This window comes from Pristiophorus japonicus, chromosome 17 (assembly GCF_044704955.1).
Source record: "Pristiophorus japonicus isolate sPriJap1 chromosome 17, sPriJap1.hap1, whole genome shotgun sequence".
Lineage (NCBI taxonomy): Eukaryota > Metazoa > Chordata > Chondrichthyes > Pristiophoridae > Pristiophorus > Pristiophorus japonicus.
The window spans coordinates 51,814,062-51,829,135 of NC_091993.1; the positions used below are offsets into that span (position 1 = coordinate 51,814,062).

General features: G+C 45.1%; 1 protein-coding gene across 1 annotated transcript in view; it reads left to right on the plus strand.

Annotated features, from left to right (window-relative positions):
• The first annotated feature begins 913 nt into the window (after positions 1-913).
• Positions 914-15,074, plus strand: part of LOC139227735 (zinc finger protein 235-like) — a 103,274-nt gene continuing 89,113 nt past the window's right edge. Inside the window, exon 1 of the mRNA XM_070858719.1 lies at positions 914-1,016. The gene's annotated coding sequence lies outside the window, so the exon portion shown is untranslated. The remainder of the gene's footprint in view (positions 1,017-15,074) is intronic.

Genomic DNA, 15,074 nt, shown 5'->3' on the forward strand with positions numbered 1-15,074 from the left:
ACAGGGCCTTAGTGAGGCCTCACTTGGAATATTGTGATCAGTTTTGGTCTCGTAATCTGAGTAAGGACGTTCTTGTTATTGAGGGACTGCAGCGAAGGTTCACCAGACTGATTCCAGGGATGGCAGGACTGACATATAAGAGACTGGATCAACTGGGCCTTTATTGACTGGAGTTTAGAAGGATGAGAGGAGATCTCATAGAAACATATAAAATTCTGACAGGACTGGACAGGTTAGATGCAGGAAGAATGTTCCCGATGTTGGGGAAGTCCAGAACAAGGGGACACAGTCTAAGGATAAGGGGCAGGCCATTTAGGACTGAGATGAGGAGAAACTTCTTCACTCAGAGAGTTGTTAACCTGTGGAATTCCCTGCCGCAGAGAGTTGTTGATGCCAGTTCATTGGATATATTCAAGAGGGAGTTAGAAATGGCCCTTGTGGCTAAAGGGATCGAGGGGTATGGAGAGAAAGCAGGAAAGGGGTACTCAGGGTATGATCAGCCATGATCTTATTGAGTGGTGGTGCAGGCTCGAAAGGCCTAATGACCTACTGCTGCACCTATTTTCGATGTTTCTCCAAGGCAATGAGGGATGGGCAATAAATGCTGGCCTTGCCAGCGGCGCCCACATCCTAGGAATGAATATAAAAAAACATAAGGTGAACTTAACGATAAATTGTGAGGGAACGTTTACCTCACGCTGCACTGTGGGCTGCTGAACCTGTCCTTTGCCAGGCTGTCCGCCACGAGCGAATCTCAGCAACTCTGGCGCTCGGAGCAAGACCCGCCCACACCACCACGACGAGGCTCGCGCATGCGCAGCAAGACAGGTGCGCTGGAGAGCTGCGCAGGCATCGAGAGCGCTGTGTTGCATTGTGGGCGGACGCCATTTTGAGGTAAGGAGAGAAACAGATTCCCCAATACCCGGAGAGTGAGAGTGTGTGAGAGAGAGAGAGTGTCCCCAATACCCGGGGAGTGAGACGCGCTGTGTTGCATTGTGGGCGGACGCCATTTTGAGGTAAGGAGAGAAACAGAGTTCCCAATACCCAGAGCTTGAGAGTGTGAGAGAGAGAGAATGTCCCCAATACCCGGGGAGTGAGAGAGAGTGTCCCTAATACCCGGGGAGTGGTAGCGTGTCCCCAATACCCGGGAGTGGTAGCGTGTCCCCAATACCCGGGGAGTGAGACAGAGTGTCCCTAATACCCGGGAAGTAAGAGAGAGTGTCCCCAATACCCGGGGAGTGGTAGCGTGTCCCCAATACCCGGGGAGTGAGAGAGAGTGTCCCTAATACCCGGGGAGTGGTAGCGTGTCCCCAATACCCGGGGAGTGAGACAGAGTGTCCCTAATACCCGGGAAGTAAGAGAGAGTGTCCCCAATACCCGGGGAGTGGTAGCGTGTCCCCAATACCCGGGGAGTGAGAGAGAGTGTCCCTAATACCCGGGGAGTGGTAGCGTGTCCCCAATACCCGGGGAGTGAGACAGAGTGTCCCTAATACCCGGGAAGTAAGAGAGAGTGTCCCCAATACCCGGGGAGTGAGACAAAGTGTCCCTAATACCCGGGAAGTAAGAGAGAGTGTGCCCAATACCCGGGGAGTGGTAGCGTGTCCCCAATGTCCGGGGAGTGGTAGCGTGTCCCCAATACCCGGGGAGTGAGACAAAGTGTCCCTAATACCCGGGAAGTAAGAGAGAGTGTGCCCAATGTCCGGGGAGTGGTAGCGTGTCCCCAATACCCGGGGAGTGGTAGCGTGTCCCCAATACCCGGGGAGTGGTAGCGCGTCCCCAATACCCGGGGAGTGGTAGCGTGTCCCCAATACCCGGGGAGTGGTAGCGTGTCCCCAATGCCCGGGGAGTGGTAGCGTGTCCCCAATACCCGGGGAGTGGTAGCATGTCCCCAATACCCGGGGAGTGGTAGCGTGTCCCCAATACCCGGGGAGTGGTGGCGTGTCCCCAATACCCGGGGAGTGGTGACGTGTCCCCAATACCCGTGGAGTGGGAGCGTGGCGCAATTAAGGAACAGTGGAGGACTTTTAAGGAGCTCTTTCATAGTGCTCAACAAAAATATATTCCAGTGAAAAAGAAGGGCGGTAAGAGAAGGGAAAACCAGCCGTGGATAACCAAGGAAATAAAGGAGAGTATCAAATTAAAAACCAATGCGTATAAGGTGGCCAAGGTTAGTGGGAAACTAGAAGATTGGGAAAATTTTAAATGACAGCAAAGAAAGCAATAAAGAAAGGAAAGATAGATTACGAAAGTAAGCTTGCGCAAAACATAAAAACAGATAGTAAAAGCTTTTACCGATATATTAAAAGGAAAAGAGTGACTAAAGTAAATGTTGGTCCCTTAGAAGATGAGAAGGGGGATTTAATGGAAATGTGGAAATGGCTGAGACCTTAAACAATTATTTTGCTTCGGTCTTCACAGTGGAAGACACAAAAACCATGCCAAAAATTGCTGGTCACGGGAATGTGGGATGGGAGGACCTTGAGACAATCACTATCACTAGGGGGGTAGTGCTGGAATGGCTAATGGATTTCAAGGTAGAAAAGTCCCCTGGTCCTGATGAAATGCATCCCAGGGTGTTAAAAGAGATGGCGGAAGTTATAGCAGATGCATTAGTTATAATCTACCAAAATTCTCTGAACTCTGGGGAGGTATCATCGGATTGGAAAGCAGCTAATGTAACACCTCTGTTTAAAAAAGGGGGCAGATAAAAGGCAGGTAACTATAGGCCGGTTAGTTTAACATCTGTAGTGGGAAAATGCTTGAAGCTATCATTAAGGAAGAAATAGCGGCACATCTAGCTAGGAATAGTGCAATCAAGCAGACGCATCATGGATTCATGAAGGGGAAATCATGTTTAACTAATTTACTGGAATTTTTTGAGGATATAATGAGCATGTTGGATAGAGGTGTACCAATGGATGTGGTGTATTTAGATTTCCAAAAGGCATTCGATAAGATGCCACACAAAAGGTTACTGCAGAAGATTAAGGTACGCGGAGTCAGAGGAAATGTATTAGCATGGATCGAGAATTGGCTGGCGAACAGAAAGCAGAGAGTCGGGATAAATGGGTCCTTTTCGGGTTGGAAATCGGTGGTTTGTGGTGTGCCACAGGGATCGGTGTTGGGACCACAACTGTTTACAATATACATAGATGACTTGGAAGAGGGGACAGAGTGTACTGTAACAAAATTTGCAGATGACACAAAGATTAGTGGGAAAGCGGGTTGTGTAGAGAACACAGAGGCTGCAAAGAGATTTAGATAGGTTAAGCGAATGGGCTAAGGTTTGGCAGATGGAATACAATGTCGGAAAATGTGAGGTCATTCACCTTGGGGGGGGGGGGGGGGGTGGGAAAACAATAAAAGGGAATATTATTTGAATGGGGAGAAATTACTACATGCTGCGGTGCAGAGGGACTTGGGGGGTCCTTGTGCATGAATCCCAAAAAGTTAGTTTGCAGGTGCAGCAGGTAATCAGGAACGCAAATGGAATGTTGGCCTTCATTGCGAGAAGGTTGGAGTACAAAAGCAGGGAAGTCCTGCTGCAACTGTACAGGGTATTGGTGAGGACGCACCTGGAGTACTGCGTGCAGTATTGGTCATCTTACTTAAGGAAGGATATACTAGCTTTGGACGGGGTACAGAGATGATTCACTAGGCTGATTCCGGAGATGAGGGGGTTACCTTATAGAAACATAGAAAATAGGTGCAGGAGTAAGCCATTCGGCCCTTCTAGCCTGCACCGCCATTCAATGACTTCATGGCTGAACCTGCAACTTCAGTATCCCATTCCTGCTTTCTCGCCATACCCCTTGATCCCCCTAGTAGTAAGGACTACATCTAACTCCTTTTTGAATATATTTAGTGAATTGGCCTCAACAACTTTCTGTGGTGGGGAATTCCACAGGTTCACCACTCTCTGGGTGAAGAAGTTTCTCCTCATCTCGGTCCTAAATGGCTTACCACTTAACCTTAGACTGTGACCCCTGGTTCTGGACTTCCCCAACATTGGGAACATTTTTCCTGCATCTAACCTGTCTAAACCTGTCAGAATTTTAAACGTTTCTATGAGATCCCCTCTCATTCTTCTGAACTCCAGTGAATACAAGCCCAGTTGATCCAGTCTTTCTTGATGTGTCAGTCCCGCCATCCCAGGAATCAGTCTGGTGAACCTTTGCTGCACTCACTCAATAGCAAGAATGTCCTTCCTCAAGTTTGGAGACCAAAACTGTACACAATGCTCCAGGTGTGGCCCCACCAAGGCCCTGCACAACTGTAGTAACACCTCCCTGCCCTTGTATTCAAATCCCCTCGCTACGAAGGCCAACATGCCATTTGCTTTCCTAACTGCCTGCTGTACCTGCATGCCAACCTTCAATGACTGATGTATCATGACACCCAGGTCTCGTTGCACCTCCCCTTTTCTAATCTTGTCACCGTTCAGATAATAGTCTGTCTCTCTGTTTTTACCACCAAAGTGGATAAACCTCACATTTATCCACATTATACTTCATCTGCCATGCATTTGCCCACTCACCTAACCTCTCCAAGTCACTCTGCAGCCCCATAGCATCCTCCTTGCAGCTCACACTGCCACCCAACTTAGTGTCATCCGCAAATTTGGAGATACTACATTTAATCCCCTCGTCTAAATCCTTAATGTACAATGTAAACAGCTGGGGCCCCAGCACAGAACCTTGCGGCACCCCACTAGTCACTGCCTGCCATTCTGAAAAGTACCCATTTACTCCTACTCTTTGTTCCTGTCTGCCAACCAGTTCTCAATCCACGTCAGCACACTACCCCCCCAATCCCATGTGCTTTAACTTTGCACATTAATCTCTTGTGTGGGACCTTGTTGAAAGCCTTCTGAAAGTCCAAATACACCACATCAACTGATTCTCCCTTGTCCACTCTTTTGGAAACATCCTCAAAAAATTCCGTAATACAATTGGGGAGGGCCAACAGAGGAAATGGAATACACAATAAATGATAGGTTACTGAGAAGTGTAGAGGAACAAAGGGACCATGGAGTGCAGGTCCACAGATCCCTGAAGATAGTAGGACAGGTAGATGAGGTGGTTAGGAAGGCATGCAGAATGCTTGCCTTCATTAGCCAAGGTACACAATACAAGAGCAGGGAAGTTATGCTTGAACAGTATTAATACACTAGTTAGACCACAGCTAGAGTACTGCGTGCAGTTCTGGTCACGACGTTACAGGAACTATGTGATTGCACTAGAGCGGGTACAGAGGAGATTTACGAGGAGATCCTCTCGGAATGAGTGATCACAGTATGGTTGAATTTGTAATACAGATTGAGGGTGAGGAAATTGTGTCAGAAACGAGCGTACTGTGCTTAAACAAAGGGGACTACAGTGGGATGAGGGCATAGTTGGCTTAAGTAGACTGGAAACAAAGACTAAACGGTGGTACAATTGAGGAACAGTGGAGGACTTTTAAGGAGCTCTTTCATAGTGTGCAACAAAAATATATTCCAGTGAAACAGAAGGGCTGTAAGAGAAGGGATAACCAGCCGTGGATAACCAAGGAAATAAAGGAGAGTATCAAAGACCAATGCATATAAGGTGGCCAAGGTTAGTAGGAAACGAGAGGATTGGGAAAATTTTAAGCAACAGCAAAGAATGACTAAAAAATCAATAAAGAAAGGGAAGATAGATTATGAAGGTATACTTGCGCAAAACATAAAAACAGATATTAAAAGATATATAAAACGGAAAAGAGTGACTAAAGTAAATGTTGGTCCGTTAGAAGATGAGAAGGGGGATTTAATAATGGGAAATGTTAAAATGGCTGAGACCTTAAACAATTATTTTGCTTCGGTCTTCACAGTGGAAGACACAAAAACCATGCCAAAAATTGCAGGCCACAGGAATGTGGGAAGGGAGGACCTTGAGACAATCACTATCACTAGGGGGGTAGTGCTGGACAGGCTAATGGGACTCAAGGTAGACAAGTCCCCTGGTCCTGATGAAATGCATCCCAGGGTATTAAAAGAGATGGCGGAAGTTATAGCAGATTCATTAGTTATAATCTACCAAATTCTCTGGACTCTGGGGAGGTACCAGCGGATTGGAAAGCAGCTAATGTAACGCCTCTGTTTAAAAAAGGGGGCAGGCAAAAGGCAGGTAACTATAGGCCAGTTAGTTTAACATCTGTAGTGGGGAAAATGCTTGAAACTATCATTTAAGGAAGAAATAGCGGGACATCTAGATAGGAATAGTGCAATCAAGCAGACACAGCATGGATTCATGAAGGGGAAATCATGTTTAACTAATTTACTGGAATTCTTTGAGGATATAACGAGCATGGTGGATAGAGGTGTACTGATGGATGTGGTGTATTTAGATTTTCAAAAGGCATTTGATAAGGTGCCACACAAAAGGTTACTGCAGAAGATAGAGGTACGTGGCGTGACAGGAAATGTATTAGCATGGATAGAGAATTAGCTGGCGAACAGAAAGCAGAGAGTCGGGATAAATAGGTCCTTTTCGGGTTGGAAATCGGCGGTTAGTGGTGTGCCACAGGGATCGGTTCTGGGACCACAACTGTTTACAATATACATCGATGACATGGAAGAGGGGACAGAGTGTAGTGCAACAAAATTTGAAGATGACACAAAGATTAGTGGGAAAGCGGGTTGTGTAGAGGACACAGAGAGGCTGCAAAGAGATTTAGATAGGTTAAGCTGTTAGCGTTAGTGTTTTCTTAGAAGAATCACTCAACACTCAGGGTCGGTTCCAATGCTGAAGCAGCTTTTATTACGCTCAGCGGGAAGGAAAAACTCAGGACCGTATCCAGGTTTCTCTTCACAGAACAAAGAGTTACATGTACCTTTATATGTTTCACAACAGTTACAAAACAGTTTACTGCAGTTACACAGCCCATCACGGCTGGACACAAGCCAATCACAACGATTATAGATTACATATAGGTTCTTTAACCCAATAGAATTCTCCTAATATCCAGGGAACCATATGTTCGGTTATTGTCAGCTTGGGCTGATCGATGGCTTTATAGGTTCTCTCCCTAGTTCTTTCATCTGGGAGAAATAATTGGTATATAGCCTTGTTTACAGCAAATGGTTTCCCTCTTATCTTTCTTCCTGAAATAATTGGTTTCATGGCCTTGTTCACAGGAGATGGTTTCCTTCTTATCTCTGTCTTCCCAGGCATTCCTACAGTGGGCCTCACAGGGTTATTGCTCGGTCAGTGAACGTTCAACAGTTCACAGTTTGACTACCTGATTTCCCATAATGCCTGGGCAGCCATTTTATGTGTGTGTCCATTTAAGCTTATGTGAGTTTTAAATATCCAGCAGGTGCCTAATGCCTAAGTCTATATATATTTCTACTCTCTACAACAATTCCCCCCTTTCGGTAAAGGGACTAGTCCTAGTCCCCTTTTAACCGACCGTACTGCCTTTATCTGATATTTGTGCACTGCCCGGTACTCCTTGCCTCAACGTGCTGGCCAGTCACGCGGTTTCAGGAGTCCCGGTTGCTTAGATCAAATTAACAAAGGCTAGCTCCTCCCGTCCCCTTATCAAACAGGCTTGTTTAATATCCAGGGAACGGTGATTGGTCCGTTTCCGCCGTTTGTGGCGCCTGCATACCTGGCAGGCCATCACGCCCCATGTTATTGCTAAGATTAATTGTATTCCGACCAGTGTGTGTGAAATAATTCGAATCCATGGGTGGATGTTCACATTTATTCCCCAGTCCCAGACCTTTCTCCACCAACTCTGACTTTGTCTACCTCGGTATCTTCTTTGATTTTAGTTTGTAGCTGGTGATAGAGTTTTACAGATTGACCCACTCTGAGCCTCAACTCCCGTAATACTTCGGTTAGATGTGGGATAGGGACCTGCTCTGGCTCGTCATAATCCTGCAAATGATCATGGAGCTGATCAGTTACTTCAATAACTTCGGACTTCCGGCGCCTAACCTGGGTGATATGCGCTTGCCCGATCGCGACAGGTCGTAGTGGTGTAAAGCAAAAGTTTGGCTGCGGTATAGGGCACTGCAGGTCATTATACTGGTATGAACGCTCAGTAGTAGAGACGCAGTATCTTCCCCTCCCTCCGTAGCCTGCCCTCGCGAAGTGCATGTGTGCGGGCACTATTTCTAGTACACACCCGTTGGTTCGGTTAAACCCGCACTCGTCTAGTTCCCCTCGGCCCACCGGGTGAGGGCATACTGTGATTTCCCCCCTTTGCTTGCAATCTGCTAGGGAAATCCCAGTAAGTATGTTGTTTCGACGAACGGCAGAGGTGGTGGTTAGGTAGTAGCGTATGGAGACATTTTCCCGTATTACTCCGATATTCTCTAGTTGGTATAAGGGGAACGGCCCTGAGTCCGGCGTTGCTATGGGGATCAACAGGACTATCCCTATCCCGGTAGTCCTACCCATCTGGCAATTTGGAATTGCGGGGTATACTCGGGTCAGTCCCTTCAGAGTCCAATTATCCAGTGTCCCCCTTTGGTTCGCCAACTGAGCCAAATGTGAACTGTCTATCCAATCGGGTACTTCCCCGCGTTGGATCTGGTCGAGGTTGTGGCGGATCTGTCCCACCATCCACAGACCATAAGCATGACAGAGTTGCCCCTGTCTTTGCTTTATTGTATCTTCTTGTTCTCTATCAATGAGGTGATTGATGGTTTTGGCGTGAGCTTCCAGGACTGAGATGCCATCCAACTGGATTTCGGCACCCTCCTTTCCTAGGTTGGCCTGGTCTTCCTGGTTTTGCTCCACCCTCTCCAATAACCCCTTCATCACCCCTTTAAGCTGTTCTACCCTCTCATTTAGCCCTTGTATGTCTATCGAGTTCACTACGGAGGTTCCTGTATTGAAAACGGTAGCAACATCATTTACTATTTCCCTCTTCACCCTGGGTGCTAACCCCTGTCCCCGGAACTTACTGGCACCCATGGCATCGGCAGCCTGCTGCATTACGACTTTACTTAATACATTGTACATCTTCCTTGACTGTTCGGTACAATATTCCGGCATCTGGATGCCTGAAATATTGATCAGAACAGGCACAATTTCATGTTTAACATTATCATACAATAATTCCCCTTCGTTGTACATTGCAATCCCATTTTCTGGTCCCTTAGTAGTTATGGGACAAGGCAGTTCTTCGGGCAATGTAGTGATTCTTATGGGGCGCGGTGTCGGAGGGGGTGAGAAACATACATACAATTATATTGCAGCCGCCCCCGCCTCCTCGTAATACCCACACAGCCCCATTCCCTTCTTGCGGATGACTGATTGCTGGGATTGTCCCGGAGGCGCGCAAATTATGCCGAAAGTACATTCATCAGGCCCTTTGACATCCCTCCGTTTAATGCATCTGCTCCTTATACCCGTGGAGCACTGTACACCATACTCTTATTCTTATTAGGATTCTTATTAGGATTCACTTGTAACCATGCATTAAAATAAGTCCTGTCCTTGCTCCAGTCCTTGGCTGCTGGGATGCACATTCCGTCCGTTAAATTAAACAAGACTCCATAGTTCATATAGTTGTTTATTTCCAGCGTGCTCTGCTGTCCGTCGGTGTTGCCCAGGGTACGTGCATGTCGCAGGGCTATCCATATTACGAGTAGCGCCTTTCGTATTCCCATTCCGGTAAGTATTATCTGTAATTTTAAACAGACGGCCTGGTCGTCACCAGGGGTTAAGTTTTTTTGCTCTACGAGTGTCCCTGTCACCCTGCAAAATCAGAAGGACAAGGTTATAATCGAACCATTTCGAGCTGAATCTGTAGGGCGTGCGCCCGTGTCTTTACCCACTTAAATATTACCCAAACTCCTATTATGACCAAGGCCAAAGCTATTCCTCCAAACATCGCTGTCTGCTTTACCGTTAGGTTGGGTTTGTGGACTACACCTACCCACCGTGGGGTACATTGGCTCTATTGCCAGAGGTGATGGTGCTATGGCTGCGCACTGCACTATCCGTCTAGTCCCGTTATCTCTTCCAGCCTGTTTATCTTAGCTTTTAACTCTTCAATTTGTTTTATTGAATATCTATTTCTTTATTGTATCAGGCAAGTATTATTACATAAGCTAGTTCTGTTTTTATTTTTGTTTCCTCTGTTAGGTGAGTCTTTTTTTTCCCTATTAAGAAATCCAAATTAATAATGTTCAGTATAAAACGGCTGTCAATGGAAAGGGTTAACTCCTTTCCAGGTTTGTAAGAAGACCTGATGTCATTACGTGACTTCACGTAATCATCTGAAAAAAAAAGTCTTTGTGCCTTCAAAACTGGCTTCGAAATTAGGAATCCGTTAAACAGCATAAATCATTAGAGTAAACTCCAATGTTTTCTTAACTTCTAATTCAAGTACTTGCCAAAGAATTTTTTTTTTAAATTGTTTTAAAACAAGACCACACATACAATAGCAATTTTGTTTACTGAAATTCAATTCTGTTTTTTTTTTATTTCTCTCTTTCTCCTCGTTATCTTCAAAACCCTCCTGCTTGTTTAGACTGTTCAGGACATTTTGGAAATCTTTTCAAACTGCATTGAAACTTTTTCATAATTGAAAATTCGAATCCATGTAGAGTGTTTTTTTACTTATTCCAAATTTTTTTTTCTCTTCTAATTAAACCAATATCTTTTTCACAGCAAACATCAACTAGTATTTAGTAAGTTATGTCTTTTTCCATTTAGTCTGTTACATCTTTTTTTTTCTTTCTTCAAATTAGGTTTTGTATTTTACACGGAGGGTTCGTAACTCCATAAAGTTGTTAATTTAAAATCATTTGTTTACTTTCAAAGTGGCGTCTTTATCTTTTTCTTTTTCTCCATAACTGGAATGGAGTCCAGCTTTTGAGTGCTGCCTTTCGTTATCTCAAAATGCTCCAGTTTCAAAGTCGTTACTAAAGCTTGCTGTTTTTTAACATTTTCCAAAAGTTCCTTTTACACCTTCTCAGATAGCTCGCCACTTGCCCAGGAGTTTGACCTGATCAGATTTAATTTAATCTTTCTCTTTTTTTTTTTAAATCCACCTCAGTATTTCCTGTGCCTTCTCTGAATATCTCAAAATCCCAATTCAAACGTTGTAATTTCAATCTTTATTTAAAACTTTTTTTTTAGAAGCTCTTTTTTTTTAAAGCATTCTTTATCTCATTCCGAGACTAAATTTATGTCTTTCAACCCAATCAATCATTGCATGTTTTCTTTCGGCAAGTAAGTGAGCATGTCAAATAAATATTTTGCTCAACAAACCTATTCTTTATTTGTTTATTTTCCTAGCTCCGTAACTTATCATCCGAATAAATCCACACCTGCGTTTCTAACTTAAATGTCTTAAAACTTCCCACATACAGGACAACATTACAAAGGGTTTAAAAAAAGACTTTCACTCTGTTTCTAAAATAAACAGACACTTGCATTCCTCTTCCAACCAGGCTTTCGGAACATGAAAACATAAAAAATTCATTCTGCAGTCAAAAATCACACAGACACTTCTCACTCAACGATCAGACATTTACAACAGTCTCTCTTCTTGTTTTGGCCGGCTCTATTTTTGGATCCATGACCTTTCAGGGAATTCGTAGTTTTATCTAAATAATTCCTCACATAACTAATTCCTGAGGATTCCACCCTGCTTTAATCATTTTTTCAATTAGCTTCTTTTGTTTTTCCGCCAGGTGGCGGGTAAGCGACCCTTCTGGTCCCCACTCGAGTTTACTTGTTTTCATGGCCATTCCTGGGTAGGACTACTACCGTTAGGAATCTACTCTCAGAGGTCCGCTTTCTTTCTAGCGCGACTTGTAGTAAACTGTCTCTTGGCTACTGTCAGGTCACAAGTTCTGCTGTTGCACAAACTTATACAATTCTTAAAAACGCGTTTAAAAGCAATTCCCGCAGTGCTCTACGTATCCTTAACGACTACCTACCACCGCTCAGCCTGTTGGTCCGACCCTGTTCACAGGTTTGGATTCCGTTAGCCGCTGTACACCGCTTGGTTCTATCCCGGGGTATTTCAAATTACACTACTGAGTCCGGAAGATGTCTCTCGGTATCACGATCCCACGGTCTAAGTGTGTTCCCTACGCCTACTTGGTTCCTGGCCGTCACGTGGGACAAAAGTCCTCTTAATTCAGGCTCAGGCTAGGCGTTTGAGATATTAGACCGTCTCCTCATGTCGATCAACCAGCTTCCACCTTCCGCACCCTTTATACTTAAAAATTGTTTTTTATACTCACCCGGGTTTTTTTTTCCCAAGGGCGTCCAGCGACTCCGGGAAATCCCGTCGACTACGCCATTGTTAGCGTTAGTGTTTTCTTAGAAGAATCACTCAACACTCAGGGTCGGTTCCAATGCTGAAGCAGCTTTTATTACGCTCAGCGGGAAGGAAAAACTCAGGACCGTATCCAGGTTTCTCTTCACAGAACAAAGAGTTACATGTACCTTTATATGTTTCACAACAGTTACAAAACAGTTTACTGCAGTTACACAGCCCATCACGGCTGGACACAAGCCAATCACAACGATTATAGATTACATATAGGTTCTTTAACCCAATAGAATTCTCCTAATATCCAGGGAACCATATGTTCGGTTATTGTCAGCTTGGGCTGATCGATGGCTTTATAGGTTCTCTCCCTAGTTCTTTCATCTGGGAGAAATAATTGGTATATAGCCTTGTTTACAGCAAATGGTTTCCCTCTTATCTTTCTTCCTGAAATAATTGGTTTCATGGCCTTGTTCACAGGAGATGGTTTCCTTCTTATCTCTGTCTTCCCAGGCATTCCTACAGTGGGCCTCACAGGGTTATTGCTCGGTCAGTGAACGTTCAACAGTTCACAGTTTGACTACCTGATTTCCCATAATGCCTGGGCAGCCATTTTATGTGTGTGTCCATTTAAGCTTATGTGAGTTTTAAATATCCAGCAGGTGCCTAATGCCTAAGTCTATATATATTTCTACTCTCTACAACAAAGCGAATGGGCTAAGGTTTAGCAGATGGAATACAATGTCGGAAAGTGTGAGGTCATCCACCTTGGGAGGATAAACAGTAAAAGGGAATATTATTTGAATGGGGAGAAATTACAACACGCTGCGGTGCAGAGGGACCTGGAGGTCCTTGTGCATGAAACTCTTTTTGGAGTTCACCTGCAAAAACATAAAACATTAAACGGTGCCACGCGACCTGGGTGACACTCCAGACATTTACAAGGCCCTTTTTTTTCCCCCTTTTTTTTGGGGGGGGGCACTAAAATCACAATTTTCCCCAGTGCCCCCTATAAAAGGGAAGGAGGACACTAAAAGCACCGGCAATTAAAACAAATTAAACTTAAAAACGTAAAATCAAATTAAAATTTGGTTGCCGGGCGTGATGATGCACTCCAGTCCCTCCGGTGCCCACCTCTTGCGGAAGGCCGCGAGCGTACCGGTGGACACCGCGTGCTCCATCTCCAAGGACACCCTAGACCGGATGTAAGAGCGGAAGAGAGGCAGGCAGTCAGGTTGAATGACCCCCTCGACCGCCCGCTGCCTGCATCGCAAAAAGTTAGTTTGCAGGTGCAGCAGGTAATCAGGAAGGCGAATGGAATGTTGGCCTTCGTTGCGAGAGGGATGGAGTACAAAAGCAGGGAGGTCCTGCTGCAACTGTATAGGGTATTGGTGAGGCCGCACCTGGAGTACTGCGTGCAGTTTTGGTCACCTTACTTAAGGAAGGATATACTAGCTTTGGAGGGGGTACAGAGACGATTCACTAGGCTGATTCCGGAAATGAGGGGGTTACCTTATGATAGATTGAGTAGACTGGGTCTTTACTCGTTGGAGTTCAGAAGGATGAGGGGTAATCTTATAAAAACATTTAAAATCATGAAAGGGATAGACAAGATAGAGGCAGAGAGGTTGTTTCCACTGGTCGGGGAGACTAGAACTAGGGGGCACAGCCTCAAAATACGGGGGAGCCAATTTAAAACCGAGTTGAGAAGGAATTTCTTCTCCCAGAGGGTTGTGAATCTGTGGAATTCTCTGCCCAAGGAAGCAGTTGAGGCTAGCTCATTGAATGTGTTCAAGTCACAGATAGATAGATTTTTAACCAATAAGGGAATTAAGGGTTACGGGGAGAGGGCGGGTAAGTGGAGCTGAGTCCACGGCCAGATCAGCCATGATCTTACTGAATGGCGGAGCAGGCTCGAGGGGCTAGATGGCCTACTCCTGTTCCTAATTCTTATGTTTTTATGTTCTTATGTTGCCTGGACTGAAAAATTTTAGCTATGAGGAAAGATTGGATAGGCTCGGCTTGTGTTCTTTGGAACAGAGGAGGCTGAGGAGAGACTTTATTGAGGTGTATAAAATTAAAAGGGGCCTAAGGTGGATAGAAAGGACCTATTGCCCTTAACAGAGGGGTCAACAACCAGGGGGCAGAGATGTCAAGTAATGGCGGAAGTTTAGAGGGGATTGGAGGGGAAATATTTTCACCTCGAGGGTAGTGGGGGTCTGGAACTCACTGGTAGAAGCAGGAACCCTCATCACATTTAAAAAGTACTTGGATGTGCACTTGAAGTGCCGTAACCTACAGGGCTTCGGACCAAGAGCTGGAAAGTGGGATTAGGCTGGATAACTCTCTTTCGGACACGATGGGCCGATTGACCTCCTGCTGTGCTGTAAATCTCTATGATTCCGTTATAATTTAGTATTCAGTGATTCAGCCATGCTGAAGTCCAGTGATACATTGAGCTTCCTGTACAACTTCTGTGACTAACTCCGATATTAATGATTTATTATTCACATGGCTCGGAAACTGCATCTATAACTATCTATTATGATCTTATAGTCAAATGTCTCCTCTGACTTTTGATGGCTAGAAGGCTTGCGATGTGAACCCTGGTCTTGGACGGGTGCCGTGGATGTTATCGGTTATTTATGGTGGATTTATTTTTTGAAGGGGTAGCTTACATGCGAGCATTTACAGTCCCATCAGGTTGGTAGCTTTCCTGATAGTTGGAAATGGAAGATCTATCAAAATAAAATAAAAAAATGATACACAATGGTGTCAGATCTGCTCAGTTGCGCTGACCCAGA